Source organism: Lynx canadensis, chromosome F1 (genome assembly GCF_007474595.2).
Source record: "Lynx canadensis isolate LIC74 chromosome F1, mLynCan4.pri.v2, whole genome shotgun sequence".
In the NCBI taxonomy this organism is placed as follows: Eukaryota; Metazoa; Chordata; class Mammalia; order Carnivora; family Felidae; genus Lynx; species Lynx canadensis.
In genome coordinates, this window is record NC_044319.2 from 19412264 (window position 1) to 19427578 (window position 15315).

The window sequence follows — 15315 nt, forward strand, 5'->3', positions numbered from 1 at the left end:
AGGGAAAGGGATAAAGGAGAAAACCATGATATCCCACTATAAAAAGGACATATAACACAGGATATATTGCAGTGGCCATCTTTGGAACATACAGTCTTCCATACCTTCGTACTCTAACCAACAGTTAACCAACTGCCAGACACACAAGAGGCCATCCTGAACCAGACACAGATACACACACACACACACACACACACACATCAGCCAACTGGCCAACTGGCTGCAAATGCATAAGCACGCTCAACCACGTTTAGCTGAACTTGACTCAGATCAGCAGGACTATCCAGCTGCCCTGACAACTAATACTGGCCATAGACTTGTGAGCATTACTAGATGGCTATCTTTGTAAGCCATCAAGTTTTAGGGTGGTTTGTCACACAGAAATCATCCTAGCTCCACCATCAACCAGCAAGTTAACCACTTTGCGCCTCAGTTTCCTCACTTGTGGATATACCTATGTCATAGGATTATAACTCACTAGTATTCAATGACATAACAGGACTTATGTGCCGAGCAAAGGGCTGGCAATGAATTCATATGTGACAGTTCCCTTCCCTTCCCTTCCTCACATATTCAAAGCTGTAATGAAGGTCACATTCTCATCACTCCCTATGCTGCATAAACCAAGGTCGTAGAATCTTGACTGTATGTCAATCTCAGTTCTGCTCTGCAGAAGGTGACTTTCAAAAATAACTCTCCTTACTAATCAATTAAACTAGTGAGAATTTTCAAAATCACTCAACTATTCCAGGAGAAAGGATAAAGGGCAGGACAAGAGGTGAACTGTATGATCCTCCTAATGAAAATTTCAAGGAGTCTTGGTTTATAAACACTGCAAAAATCCATTCTAAACAAAAACATCAGCTTTTCACTGTGACTTGGATATTAGCCAGCAATGAAGGAGAGATTGACCTGATTTAGGGTTGGTTGCACAATATGAAAAGTGATTTTTTTCCCTTTCCCTAGACCTAGAGCTAATAGCTTTGTTTGTGTCCCTGATCAACAGAACGTTGTGCTTGTCCCCTTTAAAATCGTAAAGTGCACAAATGGAACTTTGCTTATACTTAACTTCACATGCACTTTGGAGCTACTGCAGTTGACATAAACTCAACTAGAGCAAGGGGTCCAGAATAAATCCATCACATTCTGATACTCTCTGTGCCTAAACTCCCAAGGGGAAGGAAGTGGAAAATACAAAAGCAAACGATGGTCAGTTGTCTCAACTTTTACCCCTGAGGATAAAAACATAAGCCTATATTTGCAGGGGAATTTGCATTCGGCAGAGGGCTGCAGGTGCATGATTTCCTTTTAACCTGTACAACAGCGCTGTGTGACAGCAGAGTGTTAATATTCTCCTTCTGTAGATGAGGACAGTTCTGTGATTTGACTACTTGTTTAATGGTCACCAAACTTTTAATGAACTCTCAAACTGGGGAGTTGGTTAGAAATTCAGATTATAAGGTTCTATCTCAGAAATTTGGACTTAATAAAGTGTGGGATGGGGCTCACAAATCGGTATTTTGAACAACCTAGATGGCCCGCTGATAACATTGCCTCAGCCTGATACTCTTCGTACCATGAAAAATCAAAGGATGATTTTTAGAACTCATGCATACAAATAAATCCTATTTTTTCATGGCTTGTTACTCTTGAGAATTTGGAAATACCATGGGTCACATCATGCCCTCTTGAAACATAACTATTACCTTCAGTGAAAGCCTCATAGAGCACAGTTAATGCATGAGGTTGGTGCTTGATCTGACTGCCAACACCACAGTATTTGGCTTTGGAATGCAGATTTTTTTTTCCAGTAGATTTGTCTTCCTAATTATGTCTGACTTCAGATAACATTAAAATTAAATTGCTTTTCCTTTTTCTTGGGCTCACACCAGGGCAGGGAAGAAGTAAGGAAAGCTGTTCCTTAAGTGTGCTAGATGGCAGAAAAAACAAATGACCAACTCAAAGAACTGTAGTGATTATCCAGTCCAGCTTCTCGTTGACTGAGGTTGAGAAACAAAGGAATAGAAATATGAAAGGCCAAGACAATCCAGCCTTGACCAAAATAGTACCCAGCCATACATTATATAGCCCAATTGGCATTTGAAACCTCTGCGAGGCAGTCTCAAGTTTTTCTTCTCAAAGTTAATCAACACTCTGCCATATTTGCCCACCCTCTCATGGAGCTAATAACTCAAATGAGATGCCAGCAGCCATATAGCATAATTATTCCTATAGGACACTGTGTTGTACCTTTACAAATTACTATTATTGAATAGATTATTTCTTGAACTGGAAGTTTCTACCCCTTTGTAAAGCTATCTTACTATCTGAAGATATAACCATAAACTATTCTTATTGTCTTTGCACAGTAGATGCTCAATAGCTGTTTGATGGATGAATCATTGAACGAGGGCAAGGCAAGAACCATTTGGATGATCTAGACAGACTCACGTTAAGGGGAAATTCTAGAGAAGAGATAAGCAATAACAATTAACATCAAGTTGAATTAGATTAGCCAGAGAAAAGGGGTTTCAATGTTCCCTGGAGTTTATCAGGAAGGGTCTTGATGTTATGAGAACATCTAGAAAGCATAAGGTTACCACCACTTCCTCAGCATCTTGACCCTAGGAAGCAAAAAACGAGTTTCGCCTACCCAGTGGATCAGGGGGCATCCTACTCAAAGAGGTCCTCACTCTGCTGTGCATGTTAATGTGCACATTCACATTTTAAAGTACAAAGGGCTTTTGCCTTGATCCAGTGGCAAGGTCTCCAAACTTCCCTTGTTGCAACCCACCCTATAAAGCCTTACCCAATACAAAAACTCTTTCTTATTTTTTTATTTTTTATTATTTTTATTTTTTCAATATAATTTATTGTCAAGTTGGCTACCATACAGTATACACAGTGTGCTCTTGGTTTTGGGGAGTAGATTCCCGTGATTCATTGCTTACATACAACACCCTTCTTTAATTTCCCATCAACGAAAGTCATGCAGCAGAGGCTAACTAAATGCTCGCCAGTCCCTTTTTCCCCTCATGGGAATACAGGAAATCTACATTTCCTAGATTCCCTTGCAGTTAGGGTGGGACGATGTGACCAGCTTCTGTCCAAAGGAATATGAAAATAAATGATGATTGCCACTTCCAAGCCAGGTAAAATATCCCACAATCATCCACATTCTATAGCTTTGCTCATCAGTGACGAAAGCTGAAGCCCCAGTGGAGAACATCAGAAAAGCCATAGGAAACATGGGAACCACAGGACAAAATGGGTCTAGACCCCCATATCAACACTGGAGCAGAGCCCTCAGAAGATGTATCTGATCTCCAGGAAGCCGCGGCACAAGGGAGAAGTAAGCCTCCGCTAATATAATCCGCAATGAGGTGTGGGGGGTGTTGGTTACAACACACAGTTTGTGCTAACTAATATGGGTCACATCTTCATGACTCAAGAATTGAGTCTATAATAGGCATATCTATAAACCAATACAAAACAATATAATCAAAAGATGAAACAATCTTTGTGGAATTTTTTTCTCTCTTCTGGAGAAAAAGGAGATTTAGTAAACTACACACACACACACACACACACACACACAAAACAGAGCAAACTGAAAGTCACTCCCTCTATTTTGTAGAACTAAACACTTTCTTTGTCACGCTTCTGTCTTGTTTGTATCTGAAACTGAGTCAGTTATTTATTTTTGTGACTATATAATCAAATCCAATCAATAAAAAATTTGAACTGCTGTCTGTTATTAGCTTGGATCCACTGGCTTTTTCTTACAGATGCTCTTTATTTGAAATACTCATCTTTGTATCAGGCTCTTGGTGCCTCTAGGAGAAAAAAAAATTATCACTAGATTTAGTAATACTTACTAAGCATTTACTTTGCATCAAAGACACTGCTAGCATTGTCACGAGCACCCTAGGAGGTAGGTCCCAATTGACAGGTGAGAAAATGGAGGCGGAGAAAAGTTCTCCTTGTTTCCTAAGGCCACCTAGATCATAAATTATTTAGGCAGATTAGGATCTGTTCCCTCGCACTATAGAATCTGCTCTCTTAACCACCTCAGCTTATTTTCTTCTTTGATGAGGGTTTGTGCGCTCATTTTCTCAGGGTTGTCTGTGACTGTCTCATAGTAACCACTTTCCTGGAGACAGAACTCCAAATTGGCTGTGAAGCCAGTTACTTTAATTATGCTCTGGTCACCTTCCTAAATGTACCTCTGAATTGGCCCTTATTTTATTACTCTAAGCTCTACATATTTATGAACGTAACCGAGGTTCTTTTGAGTTATGAATTCTTCAAACTTTTCCAACTATTTTTCAAAGGCTTGGGGCTACTCATACCCCTTAATGACTTAAAGGGAAATTCTCCTTCCATTACAAATTTCAAGCCTGCTTACCTTTTTAAATATTTAATATTTAGGTATTATAAGAGCAACAGGACTATTTGATGTCCTAATTGCCTCAGGCCTCGTTTTCAATGCCTTTGCAGCAAAGGGTGATGTCAGAAGTAGCATCTATCCTGCTGCTTAGTTTAAAGAGCATCCAGACAGCCTGTCTGATGTGGGACCCAGGGTTGAACTCACGGGAATATGAAGGTGCAGACTAACCACCCTGTGGGGAGTCATACCCTGCCCCCCTCTCCCCACCACCTCCAAACACACACGCGCACACGCACACACACCTGCTGGTAAAAGGAAATCACGACACACATCCAGGGCAATCTTAAAGAGAAAAGAAAGAAGGGCAGTGTGAGGCACAATCCCCTTACCTACTTTTTCTTTGTTACTGGGGATTCCGCCGACTGATGATATTTATAGATAAATGTACATCCGTCTGTCCATTTGTGTGTGTCTGTACAGAATGAGAAAATGGGGCTTTAGGCTAAAGTCTTGAAACACAGATATCACTTTGCAATGGTGTCAAATTTCAAAGGAGGGAAACAAATCTATTCAACCCTAATCCCTTCACCCACATCAAGGTGTAAGATCGCACCATTAGAGACAAGTAAGCTATATGTGTGTATACGTGTATGTATGTATGTATAACGTAGATATATGGATAAATATGTATCCCATTGGTTCTAATTCTCTTGGAAGCCATGATACAAAGGGAACTGTTAATAACGAGGCCCAGACAACAAGCTACTGGGACCAGCCTGAGTAAATTGGGATGCATGATCTTCTTCATCAAAACCCAAGAGTTGGAGGAATGTGGAAAAAGGATTAGAAGTGCCAGGGAGGAGAGGGGAGAGAGAGAAGTCTGAGAACACTCCTTTTCCCTGACCACGGCCTCCTGCCTGGAATAAGCCTGAAGTGAAAGAAAGGGAGAATTTTTTTTCTAGTGTTTATTTTTGAGCAAGAGAGAGATAGTGCGAGCGGGGAAGGGGCAGAGGGAGAGGGAGACACAGAATCCGAAGCAGGCTCCAGGCTCTGAGCTGTCAGCAGAGAGCCCGACGTGGGGCTTGAACCCATCAAATGCAAGATCATGGCCTGAGCTGAAGTGACACGCCCAACTGACTGAGCCACCCAGGTGCCCCAAAAGGGAGAATTTTTTATTTTATTTCATTTCGTGTCATGTCATGTCATTTCATTTTATTTACTTTATTTTATTTTTTAAGTTCATTTATTTTTGAGAGAGAGACAGAGTGTGAGTCGGGGAGGGGCCAGGAGAGAGAGGGAGACACAGAATTAGAAGCAGCCTCCAGGCTCAGCTGTCAGCAGAGAGTCCAATGTGGGGCTCGAACCCACAAACTGTGAGATCATGACCTGAGCCGAAGTCGGACACTCAACCAACTGAGCCACCCAGGCGACGCAAGAAAACTTTTTATTTTAAAACAAAATTTGAGTTTTAACTATAACATAGGATCAGAAATACTAATTTCCATCCGGAGATGATGCTGGCACCTTGAAGTGATGAGGGAACCATTTGAGTTACTCTGGCTTAGACAGAAATGTCATAGGGCACGTCTATATTTCACTGGGTGAAGACAAGAAATCAGTCCCACAGAGTGGACTTCGGAAGTCAGTAGAAGAAAAATGCAGGTGACTACCCGACCTCCCTCCCTGGTTACGTGTATGCATATGTCCTTCTCCTTAGTCGGAAGTCCACCTGAGTTACACCCAGCTACCAGCCCCTGCAGGGCAAAGTCGCAGCCCTGGAGCCCGGGCACGTGCCTCTATTCTCCATACTCCAGGGGCAGCTCAGGTGGGTTCCATGACCTGGGATGAGCTCAGCCACAACTTGGTATTTTGGCACTCAGCATCAATTCTGCTCATACCCCAGTTAACATGATTAGCCCTCAGGGTATATAACTGCAAAATCTGTTGAACACATTCAACACATACTTTACACATTCAGTACGTATTCATCAAGCATCGGCCTGTGCCTAGTGCTCCTGGATAGAGGTACAAATACAGAGCTCTGACTTCAAGAAACTTGCAATCACATGTAAATATACATATATATATATGGAATGCATATTCATATATATGAAATATATGATAACTGTCATAAATATCTTCTTATATTCGATATTAATCCTCTTATGTATCTTAGTCAACATATATTTTAAATTATAAGAACTCTGAATTTGACTTACTTGCTTTTCCAAACTTAACCCTGTAAGCTCTGTTCCCGACTATAAAAGTCAGAGCAAAGACTAGTTATGTGGTTTGAGTGAGAAACCCAACATAAAACACCACAAACTTTAGATTAGGAAGACTTTTCTTTTAGTAGAGCTTAGAATATGTGCAAAACCCTTTTATTATGTATAGTACACAGGCACACACACACACACACACACACACAATTATTATATTTAGATTTTTCAGGTTGCATTTACGTGATCTACTTTTTTTCCCTAAATACTGAAAGAGGGCCTAAGGACTAAAATAAATTGCTCTTCCTAAGATATGGGAGTAGCACTGAAATTATCCTTTTGAAAAGCAGAGGACCAGATGGCCAATGTATACAATTCTTTGAAAACACTTAATTCTACCACTGAGAGCTCATGAAATGGCCTCAGTTTTTCTTTCAGGAAGTGAGAGAAGATGAAACCAAGGGCTAATATTCTTAAGCACAAGATCTACGCGGCGAAGGAGGGAAACGAGGGACCAAAGCTTTGTTCTGAGCTACAAAGTTCAAATGGCAGTCAATGAGGAGAGGACCAGAAGCAGATAGGGAGGTCCCCAGGGCTTCATATCAGATCTGAATGAGACCTCGTGGGCTAAGCCGGGCAGAAGGGACATTGTCCTAACCGTGGTACAGGCTTTTAGCACTTACTGACGTATTTGGGGGAACAATGAGCTACTGACGCACTCAGTTCCCTGCCACCTGCCCCTTGCTATTCCCAGTAAGCTGCACTTTAGTTCCTGTTACAGCCAAAGCCAGCTTCCTTGTCACTGAAGCCTTGCTCTGCACCAGCGTTTCCAGAATTAAATCTGAGACCGTCCAGAGACTTGATTTCATAAAGGAAATGGGAGTGGGGGGTGCTATTGTTTTACCTAAAACTAAATGCATTTCCTTGCTCCCTGCCTGGCCGTTGGTTATTGTCCATAAAAAACCAGCAAATTTCCTTGAACGGATCTTTGCTTATCCCCTGTGAAGCCTCACTACCCCTGCCCCAAATAAACCAAATTACCCTCAGCCAGCTCAATGCCACAAGCAGCTGGCCCTCCCCCCCATCACCATGTCTCATGAGAGTTTTCCAGCCTTGATAAGCCTTCCTTCCCTCAGAATTCAGTTAATTCACCTTTTCCCCCTCAAGGATACACATGGCTTCTGTCTCACAGACTATCCTTGGCACCTCACTGGCCCACGCCTGTTTTGTACCACCAGAATCTCCTGAACTTTATCAGAGATGATACAGATGTAATTAAACCTGAATTCTACTCTCTCCTTGTGACAACTCAGCGGACAATTAATGATGATAAAAGAGCCTGCCAGCTGCTGTCTGACATACCAATGTGAGCTTCCAGCTCCAATGAAGATGGAGGGTGAAGGGCAGGTCCCTCTGGCTCCATTTCAATCTGTCTTTTATCTCACACTGGCTAAAAATTAACACTCACTTTGGGGAAATTTAGACTCTTTCTTCTCCTTTCTTAAAAGCACCAAATAGACAATCTGGGGTAATGCAATGTCTATGAGATAAACAAGAACGCTTCCGGGAAGAGTAATTTAAGCTTTATCGCCAGGGATTGTAGATTCAAGCCTAAAGCCAGAGGAGCAGGCCCTTAACCACTGACCCAGTAGAAGAGAGGATGTGCCCACCACCTTTTGGTCATGGTCATGGGAACGAATCAGTTGGGTATGGAGGGATTTTCATAGGGAAGACACTTCGTGGGTTTTTCCACAACAATGCTGTTCCCCCTGAAAACCAACTTTGATGTCATTTGTCCCTCTCTCTCCAAAATTTCAGGTTCGGTCACGACTGCCGCCTGGTGCAATAAAATGTTTGGAGCGAGACCAAGGCTTGAGGGAGACATGGGCTGTGGAGGGAGATGACTGGAGAGAAAATAATCAAAACAAGGAAGATGAGAGGGAATAAGAGAAGCCTGTTCAACACTCACACTTCAAAAACACGTGCTGAGGCTCCGTGGCAACAGAACAGCGCTGCTGGCTTCCCGCGTTGCTCTCTGTTTAACGGTTTGGTGTTTGGGGGACTTGAGAATCCATTTAGACAATTCCCAGAAGAAAAAATGCAAATGACTCATAAACATATGAAATAAATGTTCGACATCACTTGTAATCAAAGAAATGCAAATATAAAACAACAAGATAGCGTTTTCACCTACCAAATTAACAGAGATTAAAAGGAATTCTAGCCGTCAACGGAGGTGGTGAGATGGCCCATGTCTCCTTGCTGCAGTGCTAATTGGTACAACCTTTCTCCTGGGCAGTTTTGCAATAGGTAGCAAAAGTCTTAAAAATATTTATACTTCTTGGCCCAGTAATTCTCCTTCTAGCTTCTACCCTAAGGACATAAGCAGCAATCTGAGCGAAGATACGAAGATACGTACTAATGTATCATTGGGATGTTGTTTACAACAAGAAAAAGAAAAAAAAGTAAAATGTTATTTTGTTATTGAATATATAATATAAATAGGAAATACACAAATATAAAAATAGATTACAACATTCCTTCGCTAATATTGTGCCACAGATGATATATTTTAAAGACTATTGATATAATATAAACCAAAAACACCAATAGTGTATATATAGTGTGATCTTCGTTTTATGAGAAAAAGAGAGAAAGAAAATACATCAAAATATTAACAGAAATTATTTCTGTATAGGTAATTTCAGTGCATGTTTATTTCTTTTTGATACTTTTCTGTATTTTCAAAGTCCCCATAATGCACATATGCTGATCAGAAAATGTAAGCAGCGTTTTAAATGTGTAAATAAAGAATTAAAAGCACATTAGTCAGTATGGGCTTTGTAACAAACCCCAACGCTCAGTCGCTTGAAACAATAAAGCCTTGCAAGTCCACTAGAGACTCGTCCCCACGTTGTCTCACTCAGGAACAAAAACAAATAGAGCCTCCATCATTGGAAGCGTCATGGTCACCATGACAAGGGCAAGGAAATGTGGGAAATTATAAACTGACTCTTGCTGACTTTCATCCAGAGGTGATGCATGTCACTTCCACTTATGCTTCATTGGCTGAAGTCAGTCATATGATGAGTCTTTTCTAACACAGACTGAAAAGCTCAATCCTACAATGTGCCTAGAGGGAAGAGAATCAGAAACATTTGTGAACAGAACCAATATTTACTACTCCCCAAAAAAGATCATTTTTTTCTTAAGAATTAATTAGATGTCGGACTGAAAGTCTTTCCTCTCTGCTTCATTAGCCATGAAGATGTGACATTATGCATCATTCATAAAACCCTGAACAACTTGGTTCTGCCTATCAATTCAGCATACAGAACTTAGGTTATTTGAGAGACATCACTATTGCAGGCAAGAGGCTATTTAAAAAGGTAAACAAGCTGCAAACATACCAGAGCTACACGACAGAAGCATCCTTTCTTTCCAGGGCTCATGGAGTAGCCAGGGGAATGTCAGCACTTTCCAGCCAGCATTCTAAACACAGAAAAATCAAAATAAGCCACGTTGGAAATGTCTCCCACCTTTTCTTCAATGTTGGAGAACAGGGCATATATAAATACATATATATGTGTACACACAAACACACACACACACACACACACAAAAGTTGTTAACCCAGTCACTGGGAGCATTTTTCTAGTCAATATAACCTGTTTTCTTTTTAAATCTGTACTCTGCAAATATAAAAGATGAGAACACACCAATACCAAAACACGACTATCAATGTTAAAGAAAATACCATTAAAATCCCCTGCACATACAGTTTATCATACTCCATTAAGTACCATTTTAAAATGTTTTTGTGCTAACAAAAAAAAACTAATACAACTTTATGAATAACAAAAATGGAAGGCAACATCATTTGGACATTAATTCGCATTTGTTTTTTGAGATATATGTTTTTACCATGTTAAAAAAGAAAGCTAATTACATACATAGGTAGGGGCGCCTGGGTGGCTCAGTTGGTTAAGCGTCCAACTTCAGCTCAGGTCATGATCTCATGGTTCGTGAGTTCGAGCCCTGCATTGGGCTCTGTGTTGACAGCTTGGAGCCTGGAGCCTGCCTCTAATTCTGTGTCTCCCTCTCTCTCTCTGTCCCTGCCCCGCTTGTACTCTGTCTCTGTCTCGCTCTCTCTCAAAAATTAATAAACATTAAAATTTTTTAAAAGTTAATTACATGGAATGTTAGCTTGTAGCTTGCATTGATAGACCTCTCTAAAGGACTCAGGTAATGATAGAAAATCCCATCCAACCTTAGAATTATCATAGAATCTTTTCATCACCCACTATATAACTAATTGGTCTTCAAATGTGATAGATTCTAAACTTCCTAAATATGTGTTTATCTAATTTTTCTCTCCATTGACAATTACTACACTCAGGGCTTCTTCATCTTTCACCTGGGCTATTGCAATCACCTATTTTCTTGTCTTCTTCCTTCAGACTCCCCTCCGTCAGCCACCTTCCACACTGCCACCAACATTTGTAATCCTGACAGTTCTTCTCTTAACATCCCTCAGTGGCCCCCTGCCACCTGGAAGATAAAGTCCAAACCCTTTAGCAGAACAAGGAAAGTTCTTTGCCTTATGCCCCCAGGCTACCTCCCAAGCCTAAAGTGGCCTTCTTCAAAATGAGATCAATGGAATATCATTTCCATGATTATGAAGATGAATGTGGGTTCTATGGTCAAATATAATGGAAAAAGGCAAGTTCAACCTGTTTTGTTTCTTCAGGGATTGTCAGAGTTGAGAATATAAGGGTGACTCTCCATGACTCCCAGGACTTAGTCCTGGCTCTGTTCTCTTGCTCACCTACACTCATATCCTGGGTGACCTCACCCAGTCTCCTAGCCTTAAGTACTGCATATATGCTGACAACTACTCAATTTGAATCGCTGGCTCACACCTCTGCTCCGAACACCAGACTGCCTATTCCCAACTCTCACAAGATATCTGAGCAACATCTGAAACTTGACCTTATTTCAATCTCCTTCCTCAGTCTTGCCACCCCACTTAACAGCAACTTCATTCCATAAGTTAATCAGGTCAAAAAGCTTAATGCCATTCTTGATTCCTCTATTTCTCCCACACCCATATTTTGTTCATTGGCAAATCCCATCAGCTCTACATTCAAACTATTTCCAGAATTCAGTCACTTCTCATAGCCCACTCTGCACCTGGGTTCAGGCCACCATCATCCTTCACCTGAATTCTCTGAAGAGCCCCCTAACCAGCGTGCTTGCTTCTGCCCTTCCCCGATGGCATCTAATCCCAACCCAACACCTAGGTGGAGTGTCTCATGGACTTCAAGAGGTCACCACACCCCTTTCCTGAAACCCTGCAGCTGCTTCCCCTTTTACTCAGAAAGGAAGCCAGAGTCCTATGACCCCAAACCCTAAATACTGCTCCTGCATGACTTTCTCCCCACATCTCACGTCTTCTCCCCTCCCTCCCTGGGCCGTGGCCACACTGGCCCCCAGGCTCTGTAAACCCTGGGCACTCACAGCTCCCTCTCCTCTGATTGCTCTTTAGCCAGAGATACACCCACCTCCCACCTCGCTCCTTCTCTTTTTCCGGGTCCCGCCCCAAACATAACATCTGGAAAGAACTTCCTTGGCCTCCCTTTCAAAATCCCAACACTCCCCTCCCCCACACCTCCAATATTCTTTCCCACTTTATTTTTTCCTCTGTAAGAGTTAATACTCTTCTCTAAAATACTATATGCTTCAATTTCTCATTTTATTGGTTGCCTGTCTGTCACATCAGGTAGAATGTAAGCTCCATGAAGACAGGGACTTTGAAATTTGCTGGTCACTGTTGTGTCTCCAGTGCCTACAACAATGCCTGGAACATAGCAGATATTTAAAATATATTCATTAAATGAAGGGATGAATAAGTAATAATGAATTAATAGAAAAGAGTAAACAGCATTTCCCCAAATTATTCTACCTATTCTAATAGTAATTCTAACACAGATCTCTTTTTCATGGGGCATTCCTCATGAACAAGCATCTGCACCCCGTCTGTCTCCTGGTCTGCTCAAGAGGCCATGGCTTTGTCTGCTTGGCTTTTTCTCTCCCCCACTCTTGCTAAGCATTCTTCCTTTGGCAGTTCTTGAGGTCCACTAATGCAGATTATGGAGAATGGACCTATCGTACCATGGTAGGTATTTATATATAAAAGATGAAAAACATTTCATTATTCCTTCCTTAAAGTAGAGTCTTTCACTGAATCCACTTCATTTAGTAAAATATCATTCACTAAATGCCAGGTGCCAGGCATGTGTTCGGCCCCTAAGAGCTAAAATGACTAATATAGCCTGGTATTTGACCTCTGGGGAGAGAGGCATAGAATAAACTACTTGTAGAATTAGAGTAAGTATGAAAACAGATATATGACCAGATGTTATGGAGATTCAGAGGAATGCTTCACTGCCTACAAAGGCCAAGGAATGCTTTCCAAAGGAGGTGGCCTTTGGGCTACATGTTAAAAGTAGGAACTTTCTGTGAGGGTCATTCCAAGCAGAGAGAAAGGCAGTGCAAAGGCATGGAGGTGTGAGAAGAAACTAATAGCAGCTTACATCAGTCAGAGGAAAGTGAAGAAGGTTCTGGGAGAGGAGACAGGGATGGTAGTCAAGGCCTAGGTTAAAGAAAGGCCTTGTAGGCCCTGCTCAAGAGTTTGCCTCAAGGGCAGCTAAAACTTTTCTTTGTTCAGACACTCTACGGAGGAGTGAATTCCTCAAGGGGAGCAAGAACTGTAGGACAGGCGAGGGACTGAGGTGGCTGGTGCACATGGGTCCCTAGTGCCCACTCTTCATACTTGGCGAGCTGGGCCACCCATACACATATATAGGACAGGCTCATGTTGCACTGGTATGGGTGGCACATGAGTCTGTTGTTCCTGTTAATGGACAAAGTCTTACTGGCTACTCAGTCAGTATGTTACTTCTCCTGATCACGCTGCCACCCTCTCTCCTGCAGCTGAAGTCACACGCCATGTTTCTAGTAATGCTCAGAGTGTAAGTATGAGAGGAAGACACCAGTGAGGTTCTGGCTGCATCCCTGCCTGTGAAGTCCTGCCTGATGCCCACCATCCCCCCCTCCATGTTCTAATTACGTCACCTTCCGAAAATCATGCATGCCGCACATAGGAAATAGCTACCATATGCCAGACATGGAGACAACAACTGGTCCAGTACTGAGTCCTAACTCTTCAGCCATGCCTCTGCTAACATAGCACTTAAAAGTCCTCGGGGTTGTAGAATTTCATGGAGTCAGCTTCCCATTCTTCTTCTTTGTGTGTAAGTCTGTCTTATGCTTCTTGGAAATCAGAAAGCATGTTTTAGGCATCGGTGAGTCTATCAGGGACCGCCCATGATGTCTGGCACACAGTGGGTGTTCAATAAGCATTTGCAGGGGCGCCTGGGTGGCGCAGTCGGTTAAGCGTCCGACTTCAGCCAGGTCACGATCTCGCGGTCCAGGAGTTCGAGCCCCGCGTCAGGCTCTGGGCTGATGGCTCAGAGCCTGGAGCCTGTTTCCGATTCTGTGTCTCCCTCTCTCTCTGCCCCTCCCCCGTTCATGCTCTGTCTCTCTCTGTCCCAAAAATAAATAAACGTTGAAAAAAAATTAAAAAAAAAAATAAGCATTTGCAGCATTGCAAGTAATTGTGCAAGGGTGGTCAATCAAAAGTAGCCATTGTGAACGGGCTTCACTAAAACTGTTCAATGGCCCACGCGAGCCTCACACCTGAGCTGTCACTCCAAAAGGGAGCACTGAATCCAAAGGAAATTAAGATTCCCAGACTTCCAATAGAGGGCAGCACATTTATAACATCTAGACATAATCTAATGCCTAATCACTGGTCTGTGATAGTAGGAAATGTGCCCCAGCCCGATAGACAGAAGGAAAACTGCAAAGAAAGCATTTATGGTTATAAACAATTTTTCTTTATTCCTCATCTGGGTCCTGAGGCCTGTGATTTGGCTCCAATTTTTCATTTGTGGCTGTTTGTTTCAGATAATAAAACTGTTCCTTTAAAATAATGGAGACTATATTGAACCTAAAAATAACTATCAAAAGACCAAAGTCCCTGAGTGGGAGCAATTATTGCAAAAGGACTGGCCAAGCTCAAAACAGCTGTGAAGGGATCCTGGCCCAGGCTGATCTGGAGTCAACGTGAGCAGGTTGACAAAGCAAAGTAGACAAAATTTTAAAACACAGAATACACACACACACACACACAGCAATGGCAAACACCCCACCCTATGCACGTCACTCTTACTTGATCATTATTGACCACTAACTCCTTGCAGTATCGTTAGGACACATCACAGAATAGATAGAAAATGAGCAGTCGACATGTGAAGGAAAACAACACCAACCAAGAAGCAGAAGGAGGAGCTACTTGTGAATTTCTGAAAGAAATAGCGCCAGGGTCCAATTTTGCTGTTAGATACAAGAAGACCCAGTAAGGAAGCAAATGAGAAGTAGGCCAAACTGATGTGGCTTCATTTCAATACTGTGTGTGTTTGTTCGCAGATGCATTCAGAGAAAAAAAAAAGTGACAGAATCATTCAATAAGTTCCAAAGGCAATAGTCACCAGGAGCCTGCAGCAATTTTAGAATTGCCTTCCTCCACAAGATCTGGGCCTAACTGGCTCGAAAACACAACCGATATTAATTTTTCAAGAG